Source organism: Bufo gargarizans, chromosome 1 (assembly GCF_014858855.1).
Source record: "Bufo gargarizans isolate SCDJY-AF-19 chromosome 1, ASM1485885v1, whole genome shotgun sequence".
Classification (NCBI taxonomy): domain Eukaryota; kingdom Metazoa; phylum Chordata; class Amphibia; order Anura; family Bufonidae; genus Bufo; species Bufo gargarizans.
This window is the reverse complement of record NC_058080.1, coordinates 732,190,126-732,211,859: the sequence shown is the minus strand read 5'-3', so window position 1 is coordinate 732,211,859 and position 21,734 is coordinate 732,190,126. Positions and strand designations below refer to the sequence as shown.

The 21,734-nt window shown below is 44.2% G+C and overlaps 1 long non-coding RNA gene across 1 annotated transcript; it reads left to right on the top strand.

Moving 5' to 3' along the window:
- The first annotated feature begins 3,014 nt into the window (after nt 1-3,014).
- On the top strand, nt 3,015-14,060 carry LOC122937703. The gene is made up of 4 exons (XR_006389901.1): nt 3,015-3,074; nt 7,371-7,563; nt 9,816-10,109; nt 13,809-14,060. It is a non-coding gene; the product is annotated as an uncharacterized LOC122937703 (long non-coding RNA).
- Nucleotides 14,061-21,734: the final 7,674 nt, after the last annotated feature.

Genomic DNA, 21,734 nt, shown 5'->3' with positions numbered 1-21,734 from the left:
TTTTGCGCAATACAAACAACTTCACAATTTATCAGGTCTGAGTAGATATTACTGATTGGTGCACTAAGTATTGCTGTGACATCACAGCACTATGTCTGTAGCATGTATGTATGGACAGCAGAGAAATATCTCTCACATGCACACTGCACATCCATTTTCCTGCCACACACATAGTCTATAGATTAGAGTTTGTGTCCTGTTGGTCAGGAGAAGGGTGCACGACGGGGAGGCGAACCATCTGTACACCCCATGCCGTACCGTCACTTCACTAGACAGGTACATCTCTGCTCCGCTGGCCAATATCCGATTGCTCAGACCCCACACACATACAACTGCAGCAGTGGCGTAACTACCGGCAGCGTGTGTGACAGTTTATTTTCAAGTTAGTTAAATATTGTGTTCAGGGCCCCTTCACAGCAGCCGCTAGTGTGATCTAATTTTACTGTCTGCTAAAGTCCCCTGGTCTGGGATTCGAACCCACAACCTCCAATCTAGCAGTGTATCAGTGGCAAAGCAGTTACCCTCACAGCCATAAAGGCTGCATTACAACTCATTGAAAAAATATGAGACTTCTACTGTTATAGCTGGCTAATTGTACATCTATACACATGACAGCTGCCCAAACACACCTAGCACTGCTATATCTCTATATGACACCTGTCCCTGCACACTCAGCTCTGCTATATCTCTATATATGACAGCTGCCCCAGCAAACCCAGCTCTACTACATCTATACACATGACAGCTGCCGAAACACAGCCAGCTCTGCTACATCTATACACATGACAGCTGCCCCCAACACACCCAACACTGCTATATCTCTATATGACAGCTGTCCCAGCACAATCAGCTCTGCTATATCTCTATATATGACCGCTGCCCCAGCAAACCCAGCTCTACTACATCTATACACATGACAGATGCCCAAACACACCCAGCTCTGTTACATCTATACACATGACAGCTGCCCCAGCAAACCCAGCTCTACTACATCTATACACATGACAGATGCCCAAACACACCCAGCTCTGCTACATCTATACACATGACAGCTGCACCAGCACACTCAGCTCTACTATATCTCTATATATGACAACTGCCCCAGCAAACCCAGCTCTACTACATCTATACACATGACAGCTGCCGAAACACAGCCAGCTCTGCTACATCTATACACATGACAGCTGCCCCAGCACACTCAGCTCTGCTATATCTCTATATGTCTATCTACTGTATAGCAATACTTAGAGATATATAGATGTAGCAGAGCTGGGTGTGCTGGAGCAGCTGTCATGTGTATAGATGTACACTTAGCCATCTATAACAGTAGAAGTCTCATATTTTTTCAGTCAGCAGCAAGGCAGCTGGTATGGTCTAGTGGTTAGCTGCTTTGCCTCTGAAGCAGAAGGTTGTGGGTTTGAATCCCAGTAGAATCTTTTCTGAAATACAAGCACTGACTCCATATATGGACATACAGGGCGGGACCCAATACAAGGCGGGACACAGGAAGAGGCTGCATCGCATCGCTGACATGGAGGTGTAGAAGTGTTTATTATTATTATTTTTATACCCGACTGTTACTGCCATGGGGGTGCGGGAGGCACCTGATACTGGCACATGGGGGGAGGGGGGTTGGCACCTGATACTGGCACCTGGGGGGGAGGGGGGTTGGCACCTGATACTGGCACATGGGGGGGAAGAGGCACCTGATACTGGCACATGGGGGGGAGAGGGGTTGGCATCTGATACTGGCATAGGGGGGGGGAGGGAGAGTGGCACCTGATACTGGCATGGGGGGGGGAGGGAGGGTGGCACCTGATACTGGCATATGGGGGGGGGAGAGTGGCACCTGATACTGGCACCTGGGGGGGGAGGGGGGGTTGGCACCTGATACTTGCACATGGGGGGGGGGGAAGAGGCACCTGATACTGGCACATGGGGGGGGAGAGGGGTTGGCACCTGATACTGGCATATGGGGTGGGGGGGGAGGGAGAGAGGCACTTGATACTGGCACTTTTTTTGTGTGGGGGGGGGAGATGGCACTATGATACTGGGACATGGGGGGGGGCACCTGATACTGGCACCTGGAGGGGAGAGGGGGGGGTTGGCACTTGATACTGGCACATGGGGGGGAAGAGAGGAACCTGATACTGGCACATGGGGAGGGGGAGGGAGAGAGGCACTTGATATTGGCACTTTTTTGTGGGGGGGGGGAGATGGCACTATGATACTGGGACATGGGGGGGAGGAGAGAGGCACTTGATACTGGCATGTGGGGGGGGTTGGCACTATGATACTGGCACATGGGGGGAGAGGCACTTAATACTGGCACTTTTTTGGGGGGGAGATGGCACTATGATAATGGGACATGGGGGGGAAGAGAGAGGCACTTGATACTGGCACATGGGGGGGTTTGGCACTATGATACTGGCACATGGGGGGTGGGAAGGAGAGAGGCACTTGATACTGGCACATGGGGGGAGATGGCACTATGATACTGGGACATGTGGGGGGGGGAGAGGCACTTGATACTGGCACATGATGGGGGGGCATCTATGGGGACACTTACTGGCACATTAGTGGGGGGCATTATGGGGGACACTAGGCCGGCAGCCTATCAGAGGCCGGACACTGAGGGGCATCTACTGGGGCACTATATATGGGGCATTTTATACTGGTACATTATGGGGGGCACTAGCAGGAAGGGGGGAGAGGAGCACTATGGGGGAATTTACTGGGGGCACTATATAGGGGTATTTTATACTGGCACATTATGGGGGCACTATGGGGACATTAGCTCAACTGGGGGCATTACAAGGGGGTATTTTTGCACTGTCACATTATAAGGAGAATTATTACTACTGGGGGGCATAATGGTGGGCTTTATTACTCCCCCATGGTATGACCCCCTAGTAGCAGCACCAGCCTCTCACTGCTCCGCTATCCCTCTGCCCCTTCTCCAAATCCTTATTATAAAATCTTTCTCATTAGGATAAAAAACATCAGCTCCGCCGAGCCCCCGGCCAAAGTGTGGAAGTGGCGTCCGAGATCCCCAAGGGCCAAGCCAAGTAACTGTAAGTGTTCATGTGAAATATGTTTATACACATATAGCCTACACTGTGCCCCACAATATACAGTATACCTCTACACTGTGCCACACAATATACAGTATACTGCTACACTGTGCCACACAATATACAGTATACCGCTACACTGTGCCACACAATATACAGTATACCTCTACACTGTGCCCCACAATATACAGTATACCTCTACACTGTGCCCCACAATATACAGTATACCGCTACACTGTGCCACACAATGTACAGTATACCTCTACACTGTGCCACACAATATACAGTATACCGCTACACTGTGCCACACAATATACAGTATACCGCTACACTGTGCCACACAATATACAGCATACCTCTACACTGTGCCCCACAATATACAGTATACCGCTACACTGTGCCACACAATATACAGTATACCTCTACACTGTGCCCCACAATATACAGTATACCTCTACACTGTGCCACACAATATACAGTATACTGCTACACTGTGCCACACATATACAGTATACCTCTACACTGTGCCACACAATATACAGTATACCGCTACACTGTGCCACACAATATACAGTATACCGCTACACTGTGCCACACAATATACAGCATACCTCTACACTGTGCCCCACAATATACAGTATACCGCTACACTGTGCCACACAATATACAGTATACCTCTACACTGTGCCCCACAATATACAGTATACCTCTACACTGTGCCACACAATATACAGTATACTGCTACACTGTGCCCCACAATATACAGTATACCTCTACACTGTGCCACACAATATACAGTATACCGCTACACTGTGCCACACAATATACAGTATACCGCTACACTGTGCCACACAATATACAGTATACCTCTACACTGTGCCCCACAATATACAGTATACCTCTACACTGTGCCACACAATATACAGTATACCTCTACACTGTGCCACACAATATACAGTATACCTGCTACACTGTGCCACACAATATACAGTATACCGCTACACTGTGCCCACAATATACAGTATACCTCTACACTGTGCCACACAATATACAGTATACCTGCTACACTGTGCCCCACAATATACAGTATACCGCTACACTGTGCCACACAATATACAGTATACCTCTACACTGTGCCCCACAATATACAGTATACCTCTACACTGTGCCCCACAATATACAGTATACCGCTACACTGTGCCACACAATTACAGTATACCTCTACACTGTGCCACACAATATACAGTACCGCCCCACAAATACAGTATACCTCTACACTGTGCCCCACAATATACGTATACCGCTACACTGTGCCCCACAATTACAGTATACCTCTACACTGTGCCACACAATATACAGTATACCGCTACACTGTGCCCCACAATATACAGTATACCTCTACACTGTGCCCCACAATATACAGTATACCTCTACACTGTGCCCCACAATATACAGTATACCGCTACACTGTGCCCCACAATATACAGTATACCGCTACACTGTGCCCCACAATATACAGTATACCGCTACACTGTGCCCCACAATATACAGTATACCGCTACACTGTGCCCCACAATATACAGTATACCTCTACACTGTGCCCCACAATATACAGTATACCTCTACACTGTGCCCCACAATATACAGTATACTCTACCACTGTGCCCCACAATATACAGTACTACACTCTACAACGTTATACCGCTACACTGTGCCCACAATATACAGTATACCTCTACACTGTGCCCCACAATATACAGTATACCTCTACACTGTGCCCACACAATATACAGTATACCTCTACACTGTGCCCCACAATATACAGTATACCGCTACACTGTGCCACACAATATACAGTATACCTCTACACTGTGCCCACACAATATACAGTATACCTCTACACTGTGCCCCACAATATACAGTATACCGCTACACTGTGCCACACAATATACAGTATACCTTTACACTGTGCCACACAATATACAGTATACCTCTACACTGTGCCACACAATATACAGTATACCTCTACACTGTGCCACACAATATACAGTATACCTCTACACTGTGCCCCACAATATACAGTATACCTCTACACTGTGCCCACAATATACAGTATACCTCTACACTGTGCCCCACAATATACAGTATACCTCTACACTGTGCCCCACAATATACAGTATACCTCTACACTGTGCCACACAATATACAGTATACCTCTACACTGTGGCCCCACAATATACAGTATACCTCTACACTGTGCCCCACAATATACAGTATACCTCTACACTGTGCCCCACAATATACAGTATACCTCTACACTGTGCCACACAATATACAGTATACCTCTACACTGTGCCCCACAATATACAGTATACCTCTACACTGTGCCACACAATATACAGTATACCTCTACACGTGCCACACAATATACAGTATACCTCTACACTGTGCCACACAATATACAGTATACCTCTACACTGTGCCCCACAATATACAGTATACCTCTACACTGTGCCCACAATATACAGTATACCTCTACACTGTGCCCACAATATACAGTATACCTCTACACTGTGCCACACAATATACAGTATACCGCTACACTGTGCCACACAATATACAGTATACCTCTACACTGTGCCACACAATATACAGTATACCTCTACACTGTGCCACACAATATACAGTATACCTCTACACTGTGCCACACAATATACAGTATACCTCTACACTGTGCCCACAATATACAGTATACCTCTACACTGTGCCCCACAATATACAGTATACCTCTACACTGTGCCCCACAATATACAGTATACCTCTACACTGTGCCCCACAATATACAGTATACCTCTACACTGTGCCACACAATATACAGTATACCTCTACACTGTGCCACACAATATACAGTATACCTCTACACTGTGCCCCACAATATACAGTATACCTCTACACTGTGCCACACAATATACAGTATACCTCTACACTGTGCCCCACAATATACAGTAAACCTGTACACTGTGCCCCACAATATACAGTATACCGCTACAACTGTGCCCCACAATATACAGTACCTCTACACTGTGCCCCCAATCTACAGTATACCTCTACCACTGTGCCACACAATATACATGTATACCTCTACACGTGCCCCACCATATACAGTCTACCTCTACACTGTGCCCCACAATATACAGTATACCTCTACACTGTGCCCCACAATATACAGTATACCTCTACACTGTGCCCCACAATATACAGTATACCTCTACACTGTGCCCCACAATATAACCAGTATACCTCTACACTGTGCCCCACAATATACAGTATACCTCTACACTGTGCCACACAATATACAGTATACCTCTACACTGTGCCACACAATTACAGTATACCATCTAACTGTGCCACACAGGTATTACCTCTACACTGATGCCCCACAATTATACAGTATACCTCTACACTTGTGCCCCACAATATACAGTATCACTCTACACTTGCCCAAATACCACACTGTGCCCCACAATATACAGTATACCTCTACACTGTGCCACCACCAATTACACGTATACCTCTACACTGGACACAAATAACAGTACCTCTACACTGTGCCACACAATATACAGTATAACCTCTACACTGCTGCCACACAATATACAGTATACCTCTACCCACTGTGCCACCACAATATACAGCTATAACTCTACCACTGTGCCCCACAATATCAGTATACCTCGTTACACTGTGCCACACCAATATACAGTATACCTATACACTGTGCCACCACAATTATACAGTATACTCTACACTGTGCCCCACCAATATACAGTATACCTCTACACTGTTGCCACACATATATACAGTATACCTCTACCTGTGCCACAACAATATAACAGTATCCTCTACACTTTGCCCAAATATACAGTTATACCGCTACACTGTGCCACACAATATACAGTATACCTCTACACTGTGCCACACAATATACAGTATACCTCTACACTGTGCCCCACAATATACAGTATACCGCTACACTGTGCAAAAGGAGTGGGGTTTACACAGGAGGAGGGGGATGCGAAGCGCGCTGGGGGGGGCCCTTACAAATATTTGCTGTGGGGCCCAGTCACTTCTAGTTACGCCCCTGAACTGCAGTACAATCCAATCATATGATGGTAACATTAAATCTAATATTTCCCCGTCAAAGGATTAAATACTTTTTGCTGTGTTGTTGAGGACATTATTTTAAATACTTGTAGTTTAAAAATTTGGGATTATGCTTTCATCTTTATCCTGCAGCGCATGTTGGAGCGGGGATACGATAGGACCCGGGTCCAGGAGGAAAAGCAGAGGATTGTGCGGGAGATAAGGAAGGAGCTAAAGAGGGAGTGTAAGGGAAGGCACAGTGCGATGGCGATCATCAAACATTGGTCGGATCTTAAGAGGAGGCACATCGCGTGGATCACAGAGATCCGGGACAGAAAATGCCCAGGTACAATGCTTACATTACTTTTGTATCCCTCGCCTACACTCTGTAATCTATATATACAGTTATGCAAATAAGTATTTCATCCCTTTACAAATGACTACTTAATACCTGGTGTGACACGTAGCGAATCAGCCGTTTACATCATACATCTACCTTCTCGTGAGTGTATATACAGTGGATAGAAAAAGTCTACACACCCCTGTTAAAATGTCAGGTTTCTGTGCCGTAAAAAAAATGCCCAGGCTGCTCTGCCTTCTTTTCACTTTACTCCTCCCCAGTCTCTTCCTTTGCCCGCCCTCCAAGTCTCTTGCTTCATCGATAGGTCCGGACTTGGAGGGCGGGCAAAGGAAGAGACTGGGGAGGAGTAAAGTGAAAAGAAGGCAGAGCAGCCTGGGCACCTACACACTGAACGCCGCCCCAGGGCACTTGCGAGTGCTCATTTGCATATGAATTAAACTTCGTTTTTCCTGCTGGTGCAAGTCTAAAGACAAAGGTACCGTTACAATCCTGTATAGGTGAGCCACAGAGCCATGTAAGCACTGTATATGGCCATATGGAGGTGACAGACTCCCTTTTATGTGACCTATAAACTGTACAACTCAATTGAAAAACAAACTGAAAAAATATAGGGGAAGAAAAAATATAAAAATAAAATAATATGGTTGCATAAGTGTGCACCCCCTTAAATTAATACTTTGTTGAAGCACCTTTTGCTTTTATTGCAGCACTCAGTCTTTTTGGGTAGGAGTCTATCAGCATGGCACATTTTGACATGATTTGCCCACTCTTCTTTGCAAAAACACTCCAAATCTGTCAGATTGCGAGGGCATCTCCTGGGCACAGCCCTCTTCAGATCACCCCACAGATTTTCTATTGGATTCAGGTCTGGGCTCTGGCTGGGCCATTCCAAAACTTTAATCTTCTTCTGGTGAAGCCATTCCTTTGTTGATTTGGATGTATGCTTTGGGTCGTTGTCATGCTGATGAAGTTTGGAACTGTTCATAATTCCCTCTGGCTTAACTAAGGCCCCAGTTCCAGCTGAAGAAGAACAGCCCCTTGGCATGATGCTGGCACCACCATGCTTCACTGTGGGGATGGTGTTCTTTTGGTGATGTGCAGTGTTGTTTTTGCACCAAACATATGGAATTATGGCCAAAAAGTTCAACCTTGGTTCCATCAGACCATAACACCTTTTCCCACATGCTTTTGGGAGACTTCAGATGTGTTTTTGCAAAATGTAGCCTGGCTTGGATGTTTTTCTTCGTAAGAAAAGGCTTCCGTCTTGCCACTCTACCCCATAGCCCAGACATATGAAGAATACGGGAGATTGTTGTCACATGTACCACACAGCCAGTACTTGCCAGATATTCCTGCAACTCCTTTAATGTTGCTGTAGGCCTCTTGGTCGCCTCCCAGACCAGTTTTCTTCTCATCTTTTCATCAATTTTGGAGGGACGTCCAGTTCTTGGTAATGTCACTGTTGTGCCATATTTTCTCCACTTGATGATGATGTCTTCACTGTGTTCCATGGTATATCTAATGCCTTGGAAATTCTTTTGTCCCCTTCTCCTGACTGATACCTTCTAACAATGAGATCCCTCTGATGCTTTGGAAGCTCTCTGTGGACCATGGCTTCTGCTGTTGGATGCGACTAAGAAAATTTCAGGAAAGTACAACTAGAGCAGCTGAACTTTATTTGGGGTTAATCAGAGGCACTTTACATGATGGCCGGTGTATGCTGACTCCTATTTAACAGGATTGTGATTGCTTAATTCTGAACACAGCTACATCCCCAGTTATAAGAGGGTGTGTACATTTATGCAACCACATTATTATTTTTTTGTTCTGTTTTCTTCCCTCCACCTAAAAGATTTCAGTTTGTTTTTTAATTGAGTTGTACAGTTTATAGGTGACATTAAAGGTGGAAAAAGTTCTGAAATGATTTATCTTTGTCTCATTTTTTTTACAGCACAGAAACCTGACATTTTAACAGGGGCGTGTAGACTTTTTATATCCACTGTATATATATTTATAAACACAGCAAATTAGAGAAGTATGATGTAACCGGCTGATTTTGTATGTTTCACACACATAATTATATATATATATATGTGTGTGTGTGTATATACATAAACTGCAATCATCATTCTGTATTCCAGTATAAGGCCCTATCCATCATTACATCCCCCACTTAATTTGCATTTGTTAGGAGTTCTGAGTTGTTTGTCTAAATTCTGAACATTGTGTGATTACAGGTGTTCCCGTTCCCTCCGTCCGCCACAGGTCGTCGACGGACGAGATGGAGGTAGTGGTCGTGTCTGCCTAGAAGGAGGCGGAGGAGGAGGAAGAGCAGGCCGGACCTTCCCAGCCGCAGCAGGATGCACCACCTCCACCTGATGTGGGCGAAGAGGTGGAGGTGGAGGAGGCCGGACCCTCCGGGCAGCCGGACCCCCCCCCCCCAGCTTCAGATGAGAAAGAACAGGAGGAAGAGGCTGTCACCAGCCCCAGCCATGAGGATAAATGCAATGCCCGCATCCTAGGGTTGTTATGTGAGTGTAACGGAGGTGGTGTGCCGAGTGAGGGTAGTAGTACTTACAGTTCAGTTGTCCCCTGGGCCGGCGTGCAGTGGAGGGAAAGACAGCACTAAATCCTCCGGGGCACTCTCTATTGCAGGGAACACCAGTCAGATGGTGGTTGAGGTGCCCTTGATGGTATAGGTGTTTAAGGTGCTTTGGTGGCTGGGCCCCTGTGTTGTTCGTGACGCCAGCACCGTAAGGTGCAAATGTTGAGAGTAGTAGAAAGGATGAGGAGTCAGTTGAAGTAGAAACAGTTGAACATTTACTTAAATCAAATGTCTCAAGACCGTTGGTACAGTTCATCCGTACAGTGCACTTGTATGGCACAAAGGATGATTCAGAAATTAGTTTAGCTGTAATCCTTACAACAGGTCTGCCAATTGTCAGTTGAGGAGTATTCCTTATGCTGTTACTTTACAGGCAAGACAAAAGTTCTCTTAGATAGTTCTACTTTAAGTCCAATCTCTAACACTCAGGTACGGAATATAATGGTTTTCTTACTTTATATTTAGCAATCCAATAAGGGCGTTCTCCCTCATGGCAGGCAAACTCTCTGCGACAATATTTGCAGGATGCTCTCTTGAAGTATTCAGGTTCACTATATCCCAGTGAAATAGGTTAATTATGGCCTTTAATCATCCAGTCGTGTCCAGGAACTTGAAAAGTCGGTCACTTGTGATTGTGAAGTCCATATGCCAGACGCAGCTCTAACCTTCACTTCATATTTAGACTCAGACTTACTGTTCAGTGCTAAGCTGCTGTAACTACTCTAAGGATCCATTCACACGTCTGCAATTTTGCGGAACAGGTGCAGACCCATTCATTTTCAATGGGGCCGGAATGTGCTGTCCTCATCCGCATTTGAAAATCCTGAACTTCCGGATCCGCACTTCCGTTCCGCAAAAAAATAGAACATTTTAGAGTGCCAGCGATGTGCGGTCCGCAAAATGCGGAACGCACATTGCCGGTGTCCGTGTTTTGCGGATCCGCAAAACACATACAGATGTATGAATGGACCCTTAGTTTGTCCTCTCCAGGATTGATCAGGTCCCAGAGAAAAGATATTGCAGCTACATCGTGGATAAAGCCTGTTTCTCTCCTCCAGTAACTTCCTTGTTTTCTCTCTGACTCTCACACACTGACTAACTACTTCCCTTCTGCTCTAAGTCAGGCATGCTCAACCTGTGGTCCTCCAGCTGTTGCTAAACTACAACTCCCATCATGCTCTGCTGTAGGCTGATAGCTGTAAGCTGTCCGGGCATGCTGCGTGTTGTAGGTTTGCAACAGCTGGAGGGCCGCAGGTTGGGCATCCCTGGTCTAAATAATGACAGCACCACCTAGGGGTGAATTGATGAAATGATAATGCCAGCCTTATAAATAGGAAATACCATACATTGCAAATACATTAACTAAATAGGCAGATGTTTAAAGTGTCCCTTTTGCACACATATGTGGGACGCTGCATAAATATGTGCACAGAGCAATATAATTCTGTATCCATAACATGTACAGAAACATTAACCCCCTAAGAACCCTGAAATGTTTCACCTTTCTGCCCAGGCCATTTTTAGCATGTCACTTTATGTGGTAATAACTTAAAAATGCTTTTACTTATCCAGGCCATTCTGAGATTGTTTTCTCGTCACATTATTGTACTTCAGGACAGTGGTAAAATTGAGTCACAAAATTCATTTTTATTTATTAAACAAAATACCACATTTACCAAAAAATTTAAAAAATTACCAAATTAGAAAATTTCAATTTCTCTACTTTTATAATAGATAGTGATACCTCCAAAAATAGTTACTACTTTACATTCCCCATATGTCTACTTCATGTTTGGATCATTTTGAAAATTACATTTTATTTTTTGGGATGTTAGAAGGCTTAGGCCTCTTTCACACTTCCGTTGTCCGGATCCGGCGTGTACACCACTTGCCGGAATTACACGGCGGATCCGGAAAAACGCAAGTGTACTGAAAGCATTTGAAGACGGATCCGTCTTCAAAATGCTTTCAGTGTTACTATGGCAGCCAGGACGCTATTAAAGTCCTGGTTGCCATAGTAGGAGCGGGGAGCGGGGGAGTGGTATACTTACAGTCCGTGCGGCTCCCGGGGCGCTCCAGAATGACGTCAGAGCGCCCCATGCGCATGGATGACGTGCCATGCGATCACGTGATCCATGCGCGTGGGGCGCCCTGACGTCACTCTGGAGCGCCCCGGGAGCCGCACGGACTGTAAGTATACTGCTCCCCCGCTCCCCACTACACTTTACCATGGCTGCCAGGACTTTAGCGTCCCGGCAGCCATGGTAACCATTGAGAAAAAGCTAAACGTCGGATCCGGCAATGCGCCGAAACGACGTTTAGCTTAAGGCCGGATCCGGATCAATGCCTTTCAATGGGCATTAATTCTGGATCCGGCCTTGCGGCAAGTCTTCAGTTTTTTTGGCCGGAGCAAAAAGCGCAGCATGCTGCCGTATTTTCTCCGGCCAAAAAACGTTCCGTTCCGGAACTGAAGACATCCTGATGCATCCTGAACGGATTTCTCTCCATTCAGAATGCATTAGGATAAAACTGATCAGGATTCTTCCGGCATAGAGCCCCGACGACGGAACTCTATGCCGGAAGAAAAGAACGCAGGTGTGAAAGAGCCCTTAGAGGTTTAGAAGCAAATCTTAAAATATTTAAGAACATTTCCAAAACCCAATTTTTTCAGGACCAGTTCAGTTATGAAGTCACTTTCTGGGGCTCAAATATTAGAAACCATCCATAAATCACCCCAAACTAAACCCCTCCAGCTATTCAAAACTGATTTGACAAACATTGTTAACCCTTTAGGTGCCCCACGAGAATTAAATGAAAATGGGAATGAAATCTAAAAATGTCACTTTTTTTTGCAGATTTTAAACTTTAATCTATTTTTTCTGCAAAACATCAAGGGTTAACAGCCAAACAAAACTAAAAATCTATTACATTGAATCTGGAGTCTACAGAAACACCCCAGGTGTGCTCAAAAACTGATGTATGGGCACACAGCAGGCTTCAGAGTGGAAGGAGCACCATATGGCTTTTGGAGAGCAGATTTAGCTGGAATGGTAATTGGGAGCTATGTTGCATATGAAGACACCCTGAGGTGGCCCTAGAGTGGAAACCCCCAAAAAGTCACCCCAGTTCTCAAGTAATATTTCAAGGTGTGTAGTGAGCAGGCGTTTCACCAAATTCGGAAATGCTTGGCTGTGAAAATGAAAAATTTCAATTTTTTCCTGAAAAAAAAATGTTGATTTACACCCACATTTTTCACTTTCACAAGGGGTAACAGGACAAAATGCACCCAAAATTTTGTTCCTCATTTCCCCCGAATACGCCAACACCCCATATGTACTTAAAACATTATGTATGGGCGCATGGTAGGGCTCTATAGTCAAACAGCTAAATATGGATTTTGCTCACCTGAATTGGCAGACATGGATTTTAGATGCCATGTCACATTAAATAAATTCCCGAGGTCCCCAGAAATAAAAAAACAACAACTTGTGATCCCATTTCAGAAACAGCACCCCATACGAACATTTTAAGTGGTGGAAAGGGTACTTTTCAGCAAACAGGTGTCTGACAGCATTTCAAAGCACACATTTGTAAAAATGAAAAAATTTAAATTTTTCACTTTCAGAAGGGTTAAAGAAGAAAATGCACCCCAGTATATGTTCATCATTTAGCAAACACCCCAAAATAATTATAAAGCTGCAGCATGAGGACAAAAAAGCCGTGCAGGAGATCTGGGAGCAGCAAAAAAAGATAAGGGAGCAGCGGCATCTGGATTGCAAGGTGCAGCAGTTGGAAGAGCTGCACCGTAATGGGATGCAGGAAATGCTGGACCTCCATAAACAACTCGAACAGTTGCCTTAGAGCCATATTTGTTCCTCAAAATTGCCAATAAATTGTTTTTTCCGTTCTAAAGTTTGCTTTTGTTTTTTTATATTGTTATGTTTATTATTAATTTTAACCTATAAGGTTGCAGTGAGGCCCCTTTAGTCTAGGGGCAAACTCATCAGGATCTGGACAGACAGCAGCAGCAGATAAAGGTAACGGTGGAGTAGAAGGCCTACACATTTGTACAAAAAAAAATAATATATATATAGTATGAACAAACACAGGGCAACACTCCGTTCTTGGAAGGTGAATAGTGCATTTGCAATGAGCAGGACACCGGTACAGTGGGTCAGCTATGCAGTGGGTCAGTATATATATATGTAGTAGTTTGTGACGCCAATTGCAGCTTGCGCAGGTACTGTAGCAGGGCCTTTTAAGATGTTATAACTCACGTACCAGGTGAGGAATGCCAGAGGGGGATAATGTCTCTGTATAGCAGATATGGTAGTGTCACTGGTGTCTCCTACCTGGGTACGGCTGGACTCCTGGATCCTGGCTCACTTCCAATAAATTGAGTGTAGTCAGTAGGAGTAGTGGTGGAATGATGGAGATCCAGACAGGAGATATAGTCCAACTTGTCTTTACTTAATGGCAACAGATATCCATACGAGGTACAGCAATAGTCTTTTGGGGTCCCAGCAGGTATTGGCAATATGTGGCAGGAATTTATATCTATTCTGCTTCTGATCATATGTCTAGTGAATCTGGCAGGTATTTATCTTCTGCTCTGTCTGTCTTCTGCTTGTAGTGGGCCTGATTAGCTGAGGAGGAATTTGGCTTCTCCTGGACTCTGGATATGTACTCACAGCTCTGCTTGTCACCAGCTGAGGTAGATGACTCAGCCTGAGAAGATGGATCCTTGCCTCAGCCGAGGCGGGATCCAGGGTTGGGATCCCTGGTTCTGGGAGCTCCTACCAACACAGCCTGCCCCTGGCAGGGGTGGCTGGTACACTACCTTAACTTCCTTTTCCTCCTCATGAGACAGGACATGGGAACGTCCCACTTCTGCTCACACAGGGGAGGCTAGACTGGAATGGACTATTCCAGACTAGATATACTAACCTAGCTATTGTCTGCTACATATTGCTGCCACCTGCTGGCGGACAGGGAAATTACAGCAAATACATAATACAGGCCTGGAAAATACATATAATGATGAAAATGCATAGTTAGATTACACAAGATGACAATACATTCACACCTGAAATGTTGTAGCAGGGAGACAGAGTTTAGTGACATACTCTGGGATGTTACAGATCTTTTATTCACTCAATGGAGCCTTTGTCAAGCAGTGATAACAGTGTTTCAAAAAATTATATATAGGGAAGGTTATAAAAGTGTACATAATTATCAATCAAAGAGGACAATCAAATTATTACCATGATTAGTGTTGAGCGCGAATATTCGAAAAAAGCAAATTTTTATCGCGAATATCGGCACTTCGAGAATTCGCGAATATTTAGAATATAGTGCTATATATTCGTAATGAAGAATATTTGTTTTTGTTTTGTTTTTTAAACACAGTACACATCAGGTGATCATCCCTCCCTTCTTCTAGGTTGTGGGCCAATGAGAAGGCTTTGTCACAGCTTAGCAACATTCCTAGCAACCAATAGAAAAGTTGCCTTCCCCTTAGTATATAAGAACCTCCCCAGCAGCTATTTTCTAAAGTTTATTGCAGTTATGAAAGAGACAGCAGTGTCATTGTCTTGCTCTGTGCTTTGTTGTATTACATTAAACATATAACATATGATAATGTATATAGTCAAAGGGGTATGTAACAACAAATCCACTATAAAACCAACCACTCATAAGACAAACTAGTACATCTGTGTAAAGTGCAAATGCATACAAAAAACGCCCAAGAATTTGAAAGGATCCACATACGATCATTACAATCCGTGCTCAATATCCATCCCGATGTCTCTTACCTACCCTTACCCCGCTCATAGCAAGGGAGGAGCTCATTCTCCCTGGCTATGAGCGGTGCGCTCTGATTGGATGCGGTCACAGCCAGGGGGAAGAGAACCGCTCCAGTCTCTGCCTAGTATAACCAAGTCGGCAAATTAGAATATAAGGCGCCGAAATCAACGGCGGACAACAGCGGGGGTCTTTGAAAAAAAATAAAAGTGTGATGACATCAGTGGGGGATAAGATCCTAATTAGACTAGGGTTAAACAGATGAAAGGTCCTCTTTAAATCATAATAAGTGCATATTAAAAAAATATGTCCAAAACCTATTTTGTCATTAAAAATGAGGTGTATCGATTAAATACATAATGGAGGGGGCCAAGAACTAACCAGCATGGATCCGATATAGCTTCCCGTTTTGTTAACTGCGCATGTCGTCACATAGCTTCCGCATTACATAAAGAAACATGTGATGCAATCAGGTGATCGCATCGAAGGAGGAACGCACACAGGCCGCGAGCGTCCATAGACAGGGCGGTCACATGGTAACAGATCACGTGTTTGCACCTGAAATGGAACGCATGCTGAGCCGCAAGCACCTCATGTCTATGCGGTCACATGATCGCAACCACGGAAATGAACTGAATAACTTGCAAACTAGTGACCTGGCATCAAGTTTATATTGCAAAGTGAAAAGTTGTGATTATATAAAAATAGCATGTGCACCTTACCATTACATAGTTGTCAAGAAGTAACAGAAAATATAAATGTATATATAGATAGATACATGTGGCAATAAGGCTACATTCCCAAAACCGGATTACCACACGCATAAGTATAACGACAGTCACACCCAACCATGTAGAGAGGTCAACATTGAAGTCAGGCATCCTGTTCAGGACGACAGACAACACCATGTTCGAACCTAAATCCTGAATAAAAAAATAAATAAATAACATAATAAAATGTAATTAGGTTCCTCAATCAGTCCTGTACAATGTTAACTGCACAACACCTTTTGACAAGGGAAGCCAACATGCGTTTCCCACCAAACTTTAGTAAGAACCACACCAGGGACACCCAAAACCCAAGTAAATGTATATTGACCATCTATGATGAAGAGAGCACATGCGCGATATTGAAGCATGCACACCAGTTTAAGAGAAATCAAGTACTCGATAGTTGACAAAGTCCAAGGGTGAAAAAATGATCCATGCTGGTTCTCCTCAGCAGGATCAGGACAGACAGCAGCAGCAGGTAATTGTTAATGGTGTAGTATAAGGCCTACACATAGCTCTGCCAAAATCATCAGGATCAGGACAAACAGCCACAGCAGGTAAATGGTAATGGAGTAGTATAAGGCCTACACATAGCTTGGCCAAACTCAGCCAGAACAGACAGCAGCAGGTTCTTTGTTTGCAGCAGGAATGTGTTCCCAGGAATGGGCAACCTGCCAGACTGGGGCAACAACAACAAAAACTATGACACCTCTGACAGCAGCAGGTTCTTCGTCTACAGCAGGAATGTGCTCCCATGCATACAAAATGCAATATTTTCCTTTGACAATTTTTATTTCAAAGGTTTTTAAAGATTGTAAAGCCCACAATATATTTGTACAAATATGTATATATATATATATATATATATATATATATATAAATATAGCAAAGAAAATCCGCAGCACTCCTTGAAGTATAAAAAATGTGTAATTTTATTCACACATGTCAAAATTTGACAACGTTTCGGTTCTCTCACAGAACCTTTCTCAAGTCAGGTGAACATAAAGTGCATATGTGCAAGTATGAGTACATCATCACATTGTTACCAATTAATTCATCAACCAATACAAAACCAGTACACTCCCATATTTAAGGCATGTTACAATTTATTCATTAACTCCATGTGTACACATAAAGACGGATCGCAGTGCTTCCTCATCATTTCAATATCGATCATGATTATTCATCATCATACTGGGTGAATAAAAGTGCATAAGATAAAGTGCAAAGTGCAGTGTAAATCCTACATACTAAAATACCTTGCTGTGGATTCATGTGATGGAACAGAAGGAGATGGCGTCTAAACTTCTATGGAGGCACGCCACTGCTCCGCGTCTCTTCCTCCTCAGTGCGCATGTGTCAATTCCTTCTCCACTTACGACGCAGTACATAACCCCTATGCGTCATCCGTAGGCGGAGACCCAGCGTCATGACGTCAGATCCACTCCGTCAGCGCCTAACACGCGCGCACGCGTGCCAGTACGCTGCAGCAGTAATCCGAGCCCTGTCACAGGTCTTTTCCGCCATTTTTCATTAGGGCACTCATTTGGGCAATACCTTACGCCTCTTTCTCCTTCTATTCCCTCTTACCACTTACCAACCAGCAAAGGTAAACGCCTGAACCATACTTTCAAAGAGTACAATTGTACAAAATACATCACATTATGACGTGAATCAATCCATGTAACATCCATTGGCTCCACCCCATACAGCATGCTAGATACAACAGAGATAGGAACAGCAGAGAGGTATTAACTAACCATCCCTCCTGTCACCCTAAATTCGACATTTAACCCTTTGGGTTTCAGAGTATCCAACCGGAAGATCCACCTAAGCTCAGTTTTCTTTAAAATGGTTAATCGATCACCTCCTCTGTCTAATGGTTTTACATGATCCAAGATCATAAATCTCAGATCGTTCTCCTTATGATTTTTTTCAAAAAAATGTTTCGACACAGGCAAATCTCGTCTTTTATTCCTGATGGATTGTCTGTGGTTGTTTAACCTAGTTTTTATATCACATGTGGTTTCGCCCACATAGAGCATTTTGCAAGGACACCACTAAACATATACAGGTCCTTCTAAAAAAATTTGCATATTGTGATAAAGTTCATTATTTTCTGTAATGTACTGATAAACATTAGACTTTCATATATTTTAGATTCATTACACACCAACTGAAGTAGTTCAAGCCTTTTATTGTTTTAATATTGATGATTTTGGCATACAGCTCATGAAAACCCCAAATTCCTATCTAAAAAATTAGCATATTTCATCCGACCAATAAAAGAAAAGTGTTTTTAATACAAAAAAAGTCAACCATCAAATAATTATGTTCAGTTCTGCTCTCAATACTTGGTCGGGAATCCTTTTGCAGAAATGACTGCTTCAATGCGGCGTGGCATGGAGGCAATCCGCCTGTGGCACTGCTGAGGTGTTATGGAGGCCCAGGAGGCTTCAATGCGGCGTGGCATGGAGGCAATCAGCCTGTGGCACTGCTGAGGTGTTATGGAGGCCCAGGATGCTTTGATAGCGGCCTTAAGCTCATCCAGAGTGTTGGGTCTTGCGTCTCTCAACTTTCTCTTCCCAATATCCCACAGATTCTCTATGGGGTTCAGATCAGGAGAGTTGGCAGGCCAATTGAGCACAGTAATACCATGGTCAGTAAACCATTTACCAGTGGTTTTGGCGCTGTGAGCAGGTGCCAGGTCGTGCTGAAAAATGACATCTTCATCTCCATAAAGCTTTTCAGCAGATGGAAGCATGAAGTGCTCCAAAATCTCCTGATAGCGGCTGCATTGACCCTGCCCTTGATAAAACACAGTGGACCAACACCAGCAGCTGACATGGCACCCCAGACCATCACTGACTGTGGGGACTTGACACTGGACTTCAGGCATTTTGGCATTTCCCTCTCCCCAGTCTTCCTCCAGACTCTGGCACCTTGATTTCAGAATGACATGCAACAGTCCAGTGCTGCTTCTCTGTAGCCCAGGTCAGGCGCTTCTGCCGCTGTTTCTGGGGAATGCGGCACCTGTAGCCCATTTCCTGCACACGCCTGTACACGGGGGCTCTGGATGTTTCTACTCCAGACTCAGTCCACTGCTTCCGCAGGTCCCCCAAGGTCTGGAATCGGTCCTTCTCCACAATCTTCCTCAGGCTCCGGTCACCTCTTCTCGTTGTGCAGCGTTTTCTGCCACACTTTTTCCTTCCCACAGACTTCCCACTGAGGCGCCTTGATACAGCACTCTGGGAACAGCCTATTCCTTCAGACATGTCTTTCTGTGTCTTACCCTCTTGCTTGAGGGTGTCAATGATGGCCTTCTGGACAGCAGTCAGGTCGGCAGTCTTACCCATGATTGCGGTTTGGAGTAATGAACCAGGCTGGGAGTTTTTAAAAGCCTCAGGAATCTTTTGCAGGTGTTTAGAGTTAATTAGTTGATTCAGATGATTAGGTTAATAGCTCGTTTAGAGAACCTTTTCGTGATATGCAAATTTTTTTAGATAGGAATTTTGGGTTTTCATGAGCTGTATGCCAAAATCATCAATATTAAAACAATAAAAGGCTTGAACTACTTCAGTTGTGTGTAATGAATCTGAAATATACGAAAGTCTAATGTTTATCAGTACATTACAGAAAATAATGAACTTTATCACAATATGCACATTTTTTTAGAAGGACCTGTATATGGGGATGTCAGGAGGAATTTGTGTATAGTTTGTACCAGGACCTGGAAGAGAGGGGTAGTGATGCTGGCCGTTTTCTACTTGTTCAAAGTCAATAAATAAGGGCTGATGCCAGGCTCCCTTGAGTCCATTGAAGCTGCTATAATGTTAGGTGCACCCCTGGTCACGTGGCATGTGGGGGTCGTGTGACAGATTTTGCATTGCAGCCCAGAGCATGAAGTTACATCTCTACTTGGTCCCACGTGAGAAGCATAGGACTACAGGTGGTTTTCTGTGAACTTCACTTCTTCTTTGAGGTGACTGACAGTAAGTGAAAGGAGCTTTAATATTTAATCTGTGACTTCTCAGTTTGTCTTGACAGCTCAGGTACAATATCATTAATGATTACTGCTCCTGTCAGTCTGACCGGGGGTATTGATGTCACTAACCACACAGATACTGGTGTCTTGTGGCGAAATGCATTACAGTTGTAGCAGAGCCATCTTCAATGTTTGACTATTTGGGGATGCAACATGAAATAGATCAAAAATATTGTGTTTATTGTTTTGTTTTTTTATAAAGGTTGGAGATTCATTTACCTGATACAGAGTTCCAAATCTTAACAAACATAGCATGAAATAATCACCAGTAGAGGGTACCCGGGAGCTTATTAAACTGAATAATAATATATGTAGTAATCTCTTGAGCTCCTTCTAGTGGTGACTGTATATATCTGTATGTAGTAATCTCCTGAGCTCCCTCTAGTGGTGGCTGTATATATCTGTATTAAGTAATCTCCTGAGCTCCCTCTAGTGGTGGCTGTATATATCTGTATGTAGTAATCTCCTGAGCTTCCTCTAGTGGTGGCTGTATATATCTGTATGTAGTAATCTCCTGAGCTCCCTCTAGTGGTGGCTGTATATATCTGTATGCAGTAAGTTCCTGAGCTCCTTCTAGTGGCGACTGTATATATCTGTATGCAGTAATCTCCTGAGCTCCCTCTAGTGGTGGCTGTATATATCTGTATGCAGTACTCTGCTGAGCTTCCTCTAGCGGTGGCTGTATATATCTATATGTAGTAATCTCCTGAGCTCCCTCTAGTGGTGGCTGTATATATCTCTATGCAGTAATCTCCTGAACTCCCCCTAGTGGTGTCTGCCTATATCTGTATGCAGTAATCTCCTGAGCTCCCCCTAGTGGTGTCTGTATATATCTGTATGCAGTAATCTCCTGAGCTCCCCTAGTGGTGGCTGTATATACCTGTATGCAGTAATCTCCTGAGCTCCCCCTAGTGGTGGCTGTATATATCTG